We start from the raw sequence: 11669 nt of genomic DNA on the forward strand, positions 1-11669 counted from the left end.
AGCAGACCCAAATCTTTGCGATTTCAAACACTGCCTCGCCTCTGGAAGGAGAGGAAGATGTAGGGAAAGTGCTACAAAGAGAAAAAAAGTTATATAATCATGATAGTAGCTACTGTTTTGCAACCGCATGTCAGGCATTGTGCAGACTGCCTCATATGCATTGTCTCATTGCAGTCTCATAATACCTCTGGGACAAATGTCCTATTTTCCCCTTATTCAGAAAATAAGAAAAGTGAAGCTCAGAAACTTGTCTAAGTTTGCAAGTTAAGTGGGTAGGCCAGGCCTGGACCTAGGCCTTTGCAGCACCAAAATCTGTAGTTTTAACCTCTATACTATATGGCTTCCCATGAGATCATGTGTGTGAAAAGCCCTTTATAACCTAAAGAATGTGCCACAAACGTTAAGAGTCAACCATAGCGCTTTACAGTTTGTAATTAATTAGGTTATTTATGTATAATTTGAGTAATGCCTGTCTTCCCCACCAGATTGATAAGTTTCATAACTATTCTACTAACCATTGTATCCTTGTGTCTGGCACGGAGCAAATCGCCAAAAACATTTGTTGAATGTCTAGATGGATGCATGGTCATGACTTTTGCCTGTGTCATAAGATTCTCAACCTTACAAATGGATTGATTCATTTATTATTCAATTTGACAAATGTTAATTGAGCCTGACATGCATGTGGAAACAGTTTACAACTTTGACCCTGAACTTTATGATGGGAGAGATTAGAACAAAACTCAGAATTTCTCATCACTAATTATTTTTCTGGGTGAACAGTATTGACACAAATGAAACCTGCCACAATTCAGGATGTCTTGAAATAAGGAGCCTTTCTTGTTAGGAGAATAATGTCACATGGTTAATAAAGTCCCATTTTAATGTTTTATACTTATCCTCTTAACAGTATAAAAGGTTCAAGCCAGAATGACCCTCAGTGGCCATTTAATCTGACCTCTTCATATTGTATATAGAGAAAATAAAGCCCAGAGAAGGAAGTGACTCTCTCATGGACACAGTTGCCAGTTACAGAGCTGAGACTAGAGCCCAGTCCTTCTGCACTCTGGTCCTGGGCTCATTATTCCTTCATTCAACAACTATTTCTTGAGCATTCATTTTGTGCCTGGTACCAGATGCACAGACATGAGTCTGACAAAGTCCCTCTAGGGATCTCTGAGCTTCAGGGAGCTCAGAGTCTGAAGAGACAGACAAGTGAACAATTACAATACAGTGCGGTAAGGGCACGGATCAAGGGAAGCAATGAAATTCAGAAAAGCACTGATTGCCCTTCAGAGTCAGGGTAGATTTCAGAGAAGGCATGCCTGAAGAAGAATTGAAAAGATAGAAAAGGTGAGGAATCAGTGGTCCAAACAGAATGACTTGCATGTGCAAATACCCTGAGTCATGAAATAGCACGGTATTTCAAGGGAAATGCAAACAGTACTATACAGTTTTGCAGGGCGGCTGGGCCAGATCAAGGAGAGAACTTATTAACTGAGAGAATAGAGCAGTATATTTACCAAGGTTTGATGCTACCATATTTTTTTCCTCACTAAATCTTTCCTTCAAATTGGACAAATATCTCTATGTCCCCTGAGATCCATCCAACAAAAAATAACAGGTGTTTGGGAGCTGGATTACACAAATGATAAATGCGCATAAACATGACCAAGTCTGCAGAGATACAGAACCAAGGAAGCCTTCTTCTGTCAAATGAAATTACTTCCACATTGTACCTCCCAGGACGCCTGCCTTGTAGTGTAGTTCAAATCCAAAGACTGGGCTAAGGACTCATTTCTGCTGCTAGCTTCAGCAGGGTATTTAACCTCTCTGAAACTCAGTTTATTCATATATAAAAAGGAGTTACCTTACTCATAGTTTCTGGAAGAATTAAGTGAAATAGCATACAACACAGTGTCAGGCACATTGTAAGTCCTCAATAAATACTACTTGAAGCTGAATCTGTATATATGTGTGTATGTATACAAAGATATATCATATTGAAGGTATTTTTAGCCTTGAAGGTAAAAGTTGTGCCTTCCCCAGCATCTAGTCCTGAGCCTGGAACAGAACAGGCCTTTTAAGAATTGCTTGCATAATTAAAATACATATTTGCTGCCTTTATTCAACATCACCAGATTATATTTTGCAAAAGAGAATTTGCTAGATAAACCCAAGCTTATCTCTTCAGGTGCCAACATTTTGTCTACGATTTTCAATGGAAAAGTTTTGTAGACATAATGAAAGACCCTGATCTCTTATGCAGAGAATCCCGAACAAAATTTAAAGTTTCTTGAAAACTCAAGCTCTGTGTTAGGCTGTAATGTGCAGCACAAGTGTGGGTTTGTTTTGAAAGTTTTCTGTCTCTACTGTTCCCATTCAGCTGTGAGCACTCAACTTCTCCCTCAGGCAAATGTGTTTGCCTCTGGCAATCAACCCAGCTCTCATGAAACCAGTGGACCTATGTCCCTGCTTACCTGCCTGCCAGTTTACCTGTTCACTTCCTTTCCTTTCTATCTGCCAGTCTATCTGCATGTCTGCCACATAGACCATAGTCACTTAGTTATTTATCAACTAGTAAAAAGCCTTGTGGGGTGGTAAATAGCACTGGATAAGAATCTTGGGTCAATCACTTTTCTGAATCAGTGTTCTCATCTGTAAATATGGATTATTTAAATTCTTTAGGGAAAGGAACACTGTGCACATAGTAGGTACTCAATAAAAGTATGTTGAATGATAGATCAGCATGAGGACCAAATTAATTAAGATAATAATGATAATTATTACCAAATAATATCATCATTATTATGATTAATAATAATTACTAAAACAGTATTATTTTTGCTGTTATTGAATGGGCACCTGTAGTGGGTCCTCCATTCATTGTGTAGGTTGCCATTTCTAATCAACTATACCCTAGGAAGCAGATAGCCAAGTGTGTTGAGAAAGTGAGCAATAAATAAGAGCCTATATGTTTGAAGTATAAGAGAATACAAGTCCTTCACTTAAATTTTTACAGAGAACCTATACTGTGCCACTATGAGTGCTGGATACCAGGGTACAAACAAGATGTAATCCCTCAGGCCCTCAAAGAGCTCACAGACTAACCAGAGAGACAGGCAGGTAAAGTGTCTGCTTTTCTTATTTTATATTTCTTGAATTTTCAAAGTAAATAATTTATTATAGAAAATGTAGAAAGCCCAAAGGAAGCAAATAAGCAGTAAGAACATCCACAGTCTACATCCCAGAGATGACCATTGTCAACATTTTGATGTATTTGCCTCCAGACTTTATTTTTTTCCTGTATGTTAACAATGGCCCCTGCTCTCGCCTCCACATCCCTGCAGCCTCTGAAGAGATCCTTGCCATCAGTTTGTACTTGAGACCTGGAACGTCCAGCTGGATCAGGCCTCTTGGGTTTGGGCATCCGTCCAGGGTGATTCTTCCTCAGGCCCAGCATGTCCAAGTAGCCACGATCCACAGATGGTCCCAATCGCTTATCGGTCAGAGGCCTGAGCAGCAGGCTGTTCCTCAGCAAGTCTGAGCCAACTGGGCACAGAGGTCCTTTGTCTCAGAATGTCTCTTCAGCCAAGTTTCCACAGTCAAGTCTGAGAGCTGACAGAGTTAACATTCACACACACACACCCCTTATGACTTCTGCATCATTCAGCCCCTCATTTGAATTCCAGTTTCTGTCTGATTTTGTACTTTGACAATGGTCATTGCTGTCACCATTAGCCCTCCCCTCACATCTTTGTGTATCACTAACTCATTGATTCTTCAATTCAATCAACCAAAATTCCTGCATATTTTAATATGCATTTTTCATACAAGGTCTGAGAGTCCAAAAGCTCATGTTGTCCCTGAGGCTGCTGATATTATTATTACCTGCTGGCCACCTGACACTTGGCAGCATGCAGCAGTGGCCAATGCATCCTTTTTTGGAGGTAAGGTGCACAGGGATCTTTGCCACTGACTCACCACGTGACTTTGGAAAAACCACCTCTCCTCTCTGGGTCTCAGTTCCTCACCTATACAATGAGAGGGTTGAATTCTAAACACCATCTGGTTGCCAAGCTGCTCTGTGGCCTGGAACAGTCTGGGAAAACAGCAGAAAGAAAGGAGGCTGAATACAGCTCTGCCACAAACCCATAAATGGCCCTGCCATGTCACATCCTCTCTCTGGACCTTAGTTCTCTCATCTCAAATGGGGAAAAGGAGGCCATTTGGGGCTAGATGAGCATTCAAAGAATCTTAAGATTTACCCTCTTCCTTTTTTTTTTTTTTTTTGAAGTCCTGTCAGCTACAATGTATCAATTTCTGGTGTACAGCATGATGTCCCAGTCATGCATATCATACATATACTCATTTTCAGATTCTTTTTCATTAAAGGTTATTATAAGATATTGAATATAGTTCCCTCTGCTATACAGAAGAAATTTGTTTTTAAGATTTACTTTCCTTGGGATTTCCAGGTACTACTTAAAATCCGAGCTGGAAGGCCTTTAGCTTACTGGACTCATGGGAAACAGTGGGATGGGGAGCAGGAGTAATGCAAGAAAAATCAGTTTTAATATCGCACACTCCTGAGTTCAAATCCTGACTTTGCCATTTAATAGGTGTGACCTCAGACAAATTACATGATTTTTCTGAGCTTCAGTTAGACTGTCTAGACTGGGAAAAATAATAGCTACTCTACAGAGTTAAGAATGGGTGTATGTAAAGCATCATGCCTAGTGAGTAACTGTGTTTAACAAAGGTTACTTAAAGCATCAGATACAGTTTAGCTGTAAAAATGAGAGTTCACAAGGAGGAAATTCAGTTCTAGAAATAAATGGAAAGACATAACAGTTCTCTTAATTTTTAATAGTTTTTTTTTACTAAAAGAGTAACACAAGTTTGTTATAGAAGGTAAAAGTAAAAAAAAAAAAAGAAAAAATGAAAATCATCTGAAATTCCATTATTTACCATTTACTTTTTGGTGTATTTTCATCTGTTCCTTTCTTCTATGCACACATATATTTTGCATAGTGACAATATATACCTTATGTAATTTTGTACTTTTTACAACTAAGCTTAGATCATTAACATTTCTGTACCACATTAAAAACTTCCCACATACTATGGATGTATCACACTTCACTTAATTATGCTCTTGTTGTTGGATATTTAGGTTTGTCTCCAAATGTTTCCAATTATTAATAATCACCCCATTTCCACTCACCTTCACATCCACCCAGTTTAGCCATTTGCACCTACATTCGCACCCTGGACCTTATCATGACCAGAAACTGCTCCATCTCTGAAATCTTAAACCCAAACCCCACTCCATGACTGTGGCCTCCTATCCTCCAATTCTCACACTCTGTTACTTGAGGTACACCTGTTCTTTGATCTCCATTTTTTTTTCTAGTCACCTGGCTCCTTCCTATCTAACTCTCACAGTCCTTCCTTCCTCCCTTCTTCCTTCCTTCTTTCCACAAAATTTTGAGAGTGTTTTTCATGTGCCAGGCACTGTACCACGTGCAGAGGTTATAAAGTTGATAGAGATGTAGATCCATCACCTTGCTCACTCCTCTCAACTCCCTTGCCCACTTGCTTTTCTGCAAACCCCCCACCTTCTGTCATCCAAACCTTCCACCTTCCCTTTCACTTGGCATCCCACATTACCCACGTGAGCCCTACGTGACTTCCTCTCTCAGCCAGAATTCCCCAAGATATAGCCCATACCTGTTCTAGTCATTTCCTAGATCCTCATCCACCCTTCAACCTATCATACCAGCTTTCCACCCCCACCACTCCACTGAGTCATCAAATGCTCTCCTAACTACAAAATGCAATGCATACTTTCCAGAGTTTGCCTCACTTGGCCTCCAAACCACTTTTGGCACTAGCTGTATAACCTTGGGAGAGTCACTCAACCTCTTTGAACCTCAATTTTCACATCAGTAAAAGAAAGAGAATAGCACTTTCTGATGGAACTGTTGAGAGATTCAATAAAACAATGTATAAAGAAAAAATATCCACTGGTACACAATAGGCTTTCAACAAAGATTAAGTTTTGACTCATTGCATTTCGTTTTCTGGGTCCTTGGCAACAAGAAAGGGTTTGCCTTGACTAATATGAGCATTCTGATCTCTGGGAAGGGTCATTTCCCAGTGAAATTCATTCATTCATTCCCCCCCAAAATTTAGCACCTGCTATGAGCTTGTTCTAGGGGCTGCAGATACAGCAATGGACACAACAGAAAAGCACTTCTTCTCAGGAAGCTAATCTAATGATGAGGAGAGAGAGACAATGAATAAACATACAAACAAGAAACGGATCATACAGTGAAAACTATTCTAAAAAAATTAAGCATTCAAAGGTTCATGAGGGAACATATAGGGGTAATGAAAATGTTCTATATATTAATTGTGGTGGTGGTCACGCAAGTGTATACATTTTTCAAAATTCAATGAGTGACACACTTTAAATGAGTGCATTTAATGTATATAAATAATATCTCAAAAAGGTTGATTTAAAAAATTAAATCATACAAAGGGAGAATAATTTTTGACAGGGTAAACAAGAAAAGCCCGTCTAACAAGGAGATAATTAAGCAGAAACCTGAATGGGGAGAAGGAGTAAACCATGTGAAGATCCAAGAGAAGATTATTCCAGACAGAAATCACAGCCAGTGCAAAGGCCTTGAGATGAAACTGAGTTTGGAGTGTCTGAGAAACAGCAAGAAAGCCAGTGTGGCTAGAATGTAAGGAAGAACCAGGAGATAAGATTGAAGAGGTAGGCAGGGATCAGATCATGGAGGTTCTTGTAGGTCGTGACAAGGAGGCTGGATGCTATTTTAAATCTAATAAGATGGCACTGGTGGTTTTTAAGTACCAGAATGGTACGATTTGATTTATATTTCAAAAAGAGCATTCTGAAATTTAGATGAGAAGAGACTGTGGGGCAGCAAGAACAGAAACAGAGAATCCACTCAGATTACTGCCATAGTCCACATGACTGACTCTGAATCCTTGGACTAGTGTGGGCAGGAATATGAGAGGTGAAAAAACACCATATGCAGAATATGGTTGGAGGACAGAGTCAATTGGACCTGCTACTGGATTCAGTGAGGGACAAGAAAACAAAGGAATCAAAGATGACTCTTAGTCATTTGACATAAATGACCAGGTGAATGTTTGGGCCACTTACTGACATGGAGGAGACAAGGGGAAGAGCAAGTCTGGAGGAGAACACAAGAGTTTGTTTTAGAAATGTTAAGTCTGTGATGCTCATGAATTTATGGACATCTGGTTTATAGAAGAGCCTCATATGAATTAGGTAGAACAAGCCAGCATCTAAATCTTCCCAAGTCTGAGTACTTTAACAGGTTCTTCTAAAGTGAAACCTGGTGACCTCACTGGCCAACCCTCCGCAGTTGGTGAGCAACATTAGCCCCTCCGCACATCTCTCTGACCTCTCTCCTTTCAGCATAATTACGTTCTGGGTTGATTCCTTTAAAGTAGGCACTTGGCATCAATGATTACATGTGGCTAAGTCCTACTGCTGGAAGATTTCTTGGAACATCAATTCTTTTCATGGGATGTGATTTTCTGGGGGGGGGGGTGAAAGTTCAGTTCAACCATTCAATAATCCTTTACTGGGCACTTGTCTAAGCCATGCACTGACTTTGATGCTGGAAATGTTGAGGAGAATCAGGTAAATAGACAACCATAGTGTGAGTAGGGCTGACACAAGGAAGTACAGAGGTTGAAGAACCTAGACAAGGCTCCCTGGAAGAGGTGACATCATGCAGAGCAGCTTTTTCTCCTCATAAGGTGCTAGATTTTGTTTATGATCAACTGTCTTGGGGTTGGAGACTTGGAGTCCCTCTTTCTTTGATTCCAAGGAGTATTTCAGAAATATTTGTTGAGAACACCTTTGGGCATTTCACTTCTGCCAAGAGGAATTCAGTCCTTGGGGAAGTGACAGCAGATGTGCCTGTCTCTGCCTTCTGACAGGAGGAATTGCAGTGTGGGTAAAGCCACCCACAGCAGGCAGGGAGGTGAGGGGTGAGCAGGAGTTAGCAGTCAGAAGCTTAGCCTCACAGGGTTTGCTGCAAAGGATAGCTGAGGTCAACCTGGAAATGGAGGACCACTAACCAACACTTAGAATAGACTTCTGCCTTGTGGAAAGTTTCCCCCACAGCCCATCAATGAAGCTGAGGGCTTCCTGCATCCCACTCTTCAGGATACTCCTAAACATCTCTCCTGCCTGCTCCCTCGCCTATCTTCCCACACACCTCCTGCCGACTGCCTCACCCCCCCGCCCCATGCAGGCCGCTCTACTTTTCACCAAGATTACCATAACCTCTCAGATGTTTTGTTTGGTTTTTGGATGTTTTTGTCTCTAATCTCCACTTTAGTCAGCTTCATAGTACATGACCACATTTTTGCTGAATTACCCTTTCCAATACCCAGGCCAGATCTTGTTTCTCCCCGACTTACCGTCTTCACTAGCTCCCACTGCTATCAGCAAAAGACTAGGCTCCTTAGCCCCATTGATCCAGCCCCTGCCTGCTCTCCAGCCTCATCTTAACCACCTTCCCCTTCACGTTTTCCAGTTTCCTGAAGATGTCACTGCTGGCTGTGTCATAATTGGAACCTTTGTACATGCCTTCTTGCCTGGAACACCTTCTTTCCACCCCTGCCCGTCTGATAAGTTCTTACTCATCCTTTGAAACGCTGTTTGGGTTTACCTCCTCCCTGATGCTTTCCTGTCCAGTCCCCTTGCCTGGGCTTATTCATTCCTTCCTCTGCACCATCTCTGCAGCTTATTCTCAACACCATGTTTCTTGTGTCACGGATTAGGGAATTGAATCTCAGAAAGGGGAAAGGAGTTATCAAGGCTTTTAAGGTGGAATATAGACTCAAATCCAAATAATCCTGATACCTACGCTAGTGCCCTAGCCACCGCACTCTAAAAGAATTAAATCCGGTTTTACACACACACACACACACACACACACACACACACACACACACACACAGAGAGAGAGGTATCATATTTTGTGGGCTGAAGCAGTGTCACTGGACATCTGTCCTTAGGTAAATAGGCTCTGCCATTTTCTCTGATGTTCCTGAGGCCTTCAGAGAGCAGACTGGGCAAGGTGATCTCCAACATCCTCTGAGCTCGGATGCTTTATGAAACACAGGAAATTTTACTATGACAATTAGCAATTACATTTTCCCTCCAGAGTTCCCTTGTTTTTAGGATGAGGGGAAGGGAACAGGCATTTATTGCACATCTACTATATACTAGGAGCAATGTTTACACGTCTTATAAATTCTTGCAAGATGCATATTGCTGTCCTCATTTGACAGACAAGGGAATTAAAATGTCGACAGGGTAAACTACTAGCCCAGGGTCAGACAGCCAGAAAGGACCGACCGAGCAGGGATTTGAACTGTAGACACCAGCGCAGGTGATTGAGCTAGAGCAGGTTGAGTCCAGTCTACCTTCGCCCCGGACTCCTCCGCGCTCCACCGCCGAACCGCTTACCTCTGCCTTCGAACTCCTCGGGCAGTAGACCCGGAGTTGCGCCCGCGTCCCAACACGCAGGTGGCCAGCAGCAGTGGCAGCGGCGCCAGCAGCTGCATCTTGCGGAGCTCGGTGTCCCCACGCCCAGCCTCCGAGAGCCGCTATCCTACGTAGCCAGGTGCTCGGCCGGCCGCCGCCTGCGCCTGGGCCCCGGGGTGACCGCTGAGATCATCTGCCCCTCGCACCTGACTGCCTCTCATTAGCGGCCTTGGGGGTAATAACGACCCGTAGCCAATTGTTGGGGACCACGAGCTGAGTTCTGGAGGATGGAAAATGGGGCTGAGGCGGGGGGTGGGGGTGGGGGCTAAGTGTTGAGGGAGCTACAAGGCAGGGCCCGTAGGGAGTAGGGGAGTGGCAGGGCCGGCTGAGGCTGGCCTCTGCGGTCCCGAGAGCCTGCTTATTTTTCGTGTAGCCGGTTTCAGAGGGCGATCACCTGCTTTTTCCATCAGTTCTCTCTGCCCCTCCCTTTCTCCTGCCCTCCTTTCCTCTGTCCCTCTATGCTCTTCTCCACTTCCCCACCTATCCACTGGGCCCGTGCAGAACAATAACAGTGTGATGCCTCTTTAACAGAAACACCCAGGGCCTGAGGGGACCCAGAAGAGGCCTTAAATCAGCGTGAGATCTCAAGGAAGCCTTCTGGAAGGGGGTGATCACGGAGATTAGCCAGGTGTGAGGAAATGGAGGGAAGGTAGAGAGGAGCAAAAGGATTACTATGTGCAATGGCCTGACTTCATATCGCTTCTACAACCACCCAGTACAATACAATCAGTGTCATTTCCCATATTGTGAGGCAAGTGAAGCCCAAAAGGGAAAAAAAGCACCAACATTAGCTGATCATCATATTGTGTGATAAGAATTGTGCCAACCACTTAACATTCATTAAATCGTTTGATTCTCACACCAATCTTGAGAGGTTGGTGTTATCTTATGAGGCTTATGTTTCAGACTCGGAGACACGAAATGACTTGCCAAGGTCACACAGAGATGGAACAGGGACTAGAACTCAAGACTTCTCATTCCAGTGCCTTCACTACACCTTCATTCAACTATTCGTCTATTCAGTATCTATCCATTGATGTTCTACTATGTGCTGGGCACTGGGTGCGGTGCTGAAGGCATCGTGGAGAATAAGGCTGACAAGTCTCCTGCTCTCCTGGGGCTTACTTTCTAGTGGGAGAGACAAAATCATTGAGGAAGCAAATACCAGATAATAATATGTCATAAAAGTAAAACAAGGCTCTGACTTAGAGAGTTGGAGGGAGGGCACGGAAGTCCTCCTCAAGAGGTGATATTGGTTGAGATCTCAATGAGAAGACATATATTGATCTGGGGACAAGTGTTTCAGGCAAAGGCCACATCAAGTCCAATGGCTCAGAGAAAGGGAATGAGTTTGTCTTATTTGAACATTAGAAAGATAACCAATGTGGCTTGAGCAGAGTGAGCAAGAAGGACAATGTCAGGAGGTGAGAAATCAAGACCTTAAATGGGCCTGGCCTGTAGGCCATGGGAAGAATTTATAACTGGTGCAATGGGAAATCCTTGATTTATATTTTTAAAATATCACTTTGCTTGCTGTGTGCCAAGTTGATAATATCAATTTATAATCAATTAAGGTTATTGAGTAGACAGTTAAAATATATAAATCTGGAGTTTGTAGAAGAAGTCCTGGCTATAAATATAAATTTGGGGGCATATAAGTGGTATTTTAGTCCACATAGCTAGATGAGATCATTTCTAAGAGGGAAGGGGGTTGGCCAAGAATCATACAAGTACCTCAGTTCAGGAGAACCCTAACCCTAAGAGGTAAGCAGAGAAAGTGAAGATAGCAAAGGAAACCATGACTGGCTCCTGAAGAATTCCTGAATTCTAGGGTTTGTTTTTTTTTTACCCATTGGCAGTGTGATCTTCTCTCAAAGGGAAAGCCAAAATTGCAATTCAACTAATATTTCCTAATCACTTACTGTGGGTGAGACAAAGGCAGATAGGACCTACTCCTTTCTCTCCAGGAATTCTTGAGCCAACCAGAGAGAAAGACCTGTAGGCAACTAACATAGGACCATGAAGCCTGAGTTTGGGGCCC

General features: G+C 42.6%; 1 pseudogene; it reads right to left on the reverse strand.

The window, feature by feature from the left end:
• LOC102515154 overlaps positions 1-9648 on the reverse strand; it is a 32318-nt pseudogene extending 22670 nt beyond the window's left edge.
• Between the last annotated feature and the right edge of the window lie 2021 nt (positions 9649-11669).

Source organism: Camelus ferus, chromosome 13, assembly GCF_009834535.1.
Source record: "Camelus ferus isolate YT-003-E chromosome 13, BCGSAC_Cfer_1.0, whole genome shotgun sequence".
In the NCBI taxonomy this organism is placed as follows: Eukaryota; Metazoa; Chordata; class Mammalia; order Artiodactyla; family Camelidae; genus Camelus; species Camelus ferus.